General features: G+C 45.1%; 1 long non-coding RNA gene and 1 pseudogene across 1 annotated transcript in view; both read right to left on the reverse strand.

Moving 5' to 3' along the window:
- The window catches only part of LOC107182805, a 19,890-nt gene that overhangs the window by 11,332 nt on the left and 4,240 nt on the right, over positions 1–4,318 (reverse strand). The window lies entirely within an intron of this gene.
- Positions 2,595–3,107, reverse strand: LOC102766521 (annotated as a pseudogene).

The raw sequence follows: 4,318 nt of genomic DNA on the forward strand, positions 1-4,318 counted from the left end.
CCTGTGGTTCTGGGTGATGTCCGTTCCGTCTTTTAGTTTCACTTTTGAAGTGGTTGTTCAAAGCAGCAAACTCCAGCGTTAACCTATGCCGCCATCTTGGTTCTCCCTGAAGAGACTGTCTTGACTCCATTGTATGCTCTTGCCTCCTTTGTCAAATATCAATTGAGCATACTGGTTTGGGTCAATTTATGGGTACTCTGTTCTGTTCCATTGGTCTGTGTCCATTCTTGCGCCAGTATCACATTGTTTTGAGAACAATGGCTTAGTAGTTTAACTTGATATCTGGTATTGTGATTCCCTCCAACTTTGTTCTTTTTTCTCAAGATTGCTGCAGCTATTTGGGGACTTTTTAAAATTTCATATAAATTTTTGGAGTGTTTGTTCTAGGTCTGTGAAATATGCCATTGGTATTTTAATATGCATTGAATGTACAGATTGCTTTGGGTAGTTTGGACATTTTAATGATGTTGATGCTACCATCAATGAACACAGTATATTCTTCCACTTGTTTATGTATTCCTCTATCTCTTTTTCCCAAAGTCTTGTTTATCCTTTCAAAGAACCTACTCTTGGTTTTATTGATCTTTTGTGTTGTTGTTTTTGTTTTGTTTGTTTTTTTATTTTTAAAATAAACATCATTGTTGACTCTTTTACTGATTTTGATTTTCCCTCCTGTCTCTTATCACCAAGAACCAGAAGGGTTGGGGAAAGGGGAAAACATGACAAAGGCTTGGGGGACACATTTGTACAAGGACCAAGTTGGTTACACTCCAGAAATGGCCAAGAGAAGTTGGTTGGAATCACAGCACCCACTCCCAAACCCTTATTTTTCCTCCTGAGCACCCCAAATACAACGCCAAGGTCAGAACTCTCACTGTGCACTGCGCAGCGTGCTCGTCTAGAATCTGGGGCCACTATTTGGAGAGTAGCCTCTTTGGTCTAAGTTGCTATAAACCATGTTACTGGCCAGCAGGTAGCTGGCTCTAATGGCTGCTTTGCAGAACAGATGTATTGTGAGCCAGCAGGTGCTGGCTCAGATACTAGCTTCTACGCTGGAGGCTGCTTTGTGGGAAGGATGTATTGTTCAACAGCTGGGGTGCGGCTGCCTGCTTCTGGGACTGCTTTGAAGAACTGTTTTGTCGGATGGCTCCTTGTTAGCCATAGCTAATTGGGCTACAATAAAGACTCTCTTCTATGCCCACGACTTCTCATGTTGTCTCCCTCCAATACCCTGCGTCCCAGCAGGTTCCATCCCTGGCAGAGGACTTCGGACCCAAGTTGGTGTCATGGAGCAGGAGGGAGTACTCCCAACACTCCTTCCTTCTCAGAGGCTCCTGCATGGCAGTACATCTCTGCTGCTTGTACTGAGTCCCTGAAAAATCTTCCCAGTTGCAAAACAAACTGTTGCTCTCCTGAGAGCGGTCAAATTGGGGGAGGGAAATGCCTGCGACCAGAGGGGAAGGGGGAAATTGGCTCCTCCTCACCACCATTCTCTTGGTTCCTCTAGATTTCAAGGAAGAGTCAAAGACAAAATTATCAATAAGAGAGAAACATCGATCAGCTGCCTCCTGCACACCCCCTACTGGGGATGTGCCCGCAACCAAGGTACATGCCCTTGACCAGAATCGAACCTGGGACCTTTCAGTACCCAGGCCGATGCTCTATCCACTGAGCCAAACCGGTTACAGCCAAAATTAGTGTTTTAATTAATTTCAGAAAAAGATATCACATGAATGTCGATTAGAAAACATGACTTGTTTTTGTGTAATTGCAAGGAAAAGAAATAACCCTTAACAGGTTCAGCAATACTTCTCTGGATTTTTCTCTTGTATCAAAATCTATTTATCTTCTCCCCAAAGCACCTGCTTCAAAAGCCAACTCATGCTCTCTCTCTCCCTCTGGCTGAGACAGGCTAATCCCCCACCATGTGGTGCTAAGGACCCTGAGTCTGATCAGTGAACAGAACAGTCCTTTAAGCCACAACCCACAGGTAGTGGCACCCAGAGCCCCACTCCCAGTTCTCATGGGAGAGACCACAGAGCTGGCTTTCTTTCCACCGTCTCAGGAAGAGGAGCCAAGAGCTGACCCTCAGCACAAATCAAGGCCCAATATGGAGAGAGTAAGGGCTGCTAGGCCCCGAGCAGGCTGCAAGCAGGGGCAGGAAGAGGGAGCTGCTGCAGCATCCCATCTTTAGAAACAAGGGGACCCTGGGACCCTTCCCACAGCTGAGCTCCAGGGACAGCAGAAGCACACAGGTCTGAACAGGCAAGAGCTGAGGAAATCAGGGAACTAATCATCTGGGGCAGTAGTTCTCAACCTTCTTAATGCCACGACCCTTTAATACAGTTCCTCATGTTGTGGTGACCCCCAATTTCATTGTTACAAATTGAACATAATTAAAGCATAGCGATTAATCACAAAAACAATATGTAATTATATATGTGTTTTCCAATGGTCTTAGGCACACACAGGACATTTTCAGAGATAGACCACATATTGGGATACAGACAAAATCTCTTCAAATTTAAGAAGGGGTCGCTACCCACAGGTTGAGAACTGCTGATCTGGAGGAAGAGCAGCTGGGGCGGATCTCTTCACATGGCTGGCAGCCCCACTTAGGACAGTATGCTGAGGACCAAGACAGCCACTCTGGACTGATACAGCTGCGGGACCTTCAGGCCTTTTCTCAGGTCCCACATCAAATGTCAGATCCTGTTCCAGGTGTGATACATGAGAAGGAAGGCGAAAGCAAACTTGGCTGAGTGGGTCAGCACCTGCCCCAGACACAGGGACTTCCCCAGTTCCAGATGAGACTCAAAGTTCCCAGGGAGCAACAGGGCCAACAAGCCAAAAAGAGAGACCCCTGCACTCAAGGCAACACCAATGTCGCGGTGGCCAATGGACATCGCCATGGGAAGAGACCAACTGTAGATAGCGATATGAGGAGACAGAGGGCGGTTTGAACCAGTGTTCTTATTCCAGAATCTCTCCATCTCTTCCTTGGCTGAGGTTCCCAAAGGAACAGCATTTCTGATACAGAGCTGAGGACTGAGGTGGCCACAGAGGCAATAACGGCTGACAGGTCTCAACAAGAGCACAACCATCTTTTGTTTGTTTTTTGTCTCTATGTCATTTATTTCCACTCTGATCTTTATTATTTCCTTCCTTCTACTTACTCTGGGTTTTTCTTGTTGCTCTCTTTTGAATTCTTTAAGTTGTAGGGTTAGATAATTTTTTTTTACCAGTTCTGCTATGAACTTCCCTCTCAGGACTGCTTTCACTATGTCCCATTGATTTTGGATTGTTGTGTTTTCATTGTCATTTTTTTCCAGGATGTTTTTTATCTCTTCTTTGATCTCTTTGGTAACCCAATCATTGTTTAATAGCATGCTATTTAACTTCCAGTGTTTGATTTTTTAATTATTTTTATTGTAGTTGATTTCTCATTTTATGCTATTGTGATCTGAGAAGATTGAAATTGCTTGCTATAATTTCAATTTTCTTAAATTTGAAGAGACTTTGTCTGTATCCCAATATGTGGTCTATCTCTGAAAATGTCCTGTGTGAATGCACCTGAGGAGAATGTATATTCTGTAGCTTTGGGGTGAAATGTTCTGAAGATGTAATGTAGTTTCATCTGATCTAGTGAGTCATTTAGGATTAGTGTTTTTTTATTGATTTTTTTTGTCTAGAAGATTTATTCAGTGATGCCAATGGTGTATTAAAGTGCCCTACTATGATTGTATTGCTCTCAAAGGCTATTTTGTCAGATATAAGTATTGCTACCCCAGCTTTTTATTTTTTTTATCTCCATTTGCCTGCAAAATTTTTTCTATGCCTTCACTTTCAGTCTGTGTGAGTCTGTTGTTCTGAGGTGGGTCTCCTGTAGATAGCATATATATGGGTTTTGTTTTCTTATTCATTTGGCTTCCCTATGTCTTTTGATTGGAGCACTTAATCTATTTACATTTAAGGTTATTGTTGACTAGAGGCCTGGTGCATGAAAATTCATGCACTTGGGGGATCCCTCAGCCTGGCCTATGCCTTCTTGCAGTTCCGGAGCCCTCAGGGGATGTCTGACTAATGGGGAGCCAGCCTAAGACACAGACTGGCCTCCCTCTGCGGGAAACAACCAGGCAGGTCGATCAGGGCATGGTGCGGGCCGGCAAGTGGCCAGCCCAGCGCCCCCCCCACTGCTGCCGGTGGCCTCCCTCTGCGGGAGGCAACCGGGCAGGCCCTATCTGGGGATGGTGCTGGGTGGCCCTGCCCCGAATCCTCCAGTGGCTGGATGATCAGGGGATGGGGCCAGCCCCCCTTG

This window comes from Myotis davidii, unplaced genomic scaffold (genome assembly GCF_000327345.1).
Source record: "Myotis davidii unplaced genomic scaffold, ASM32734v1 scaffold1578, whole genome shotgun sequence".
Classification (NCBI taxonomy): Eukaryota; Metazoa; Chordata; class Mammalia; order Chiroptera; family Vespertilionidae; genus Myotis; species Myotis davidii.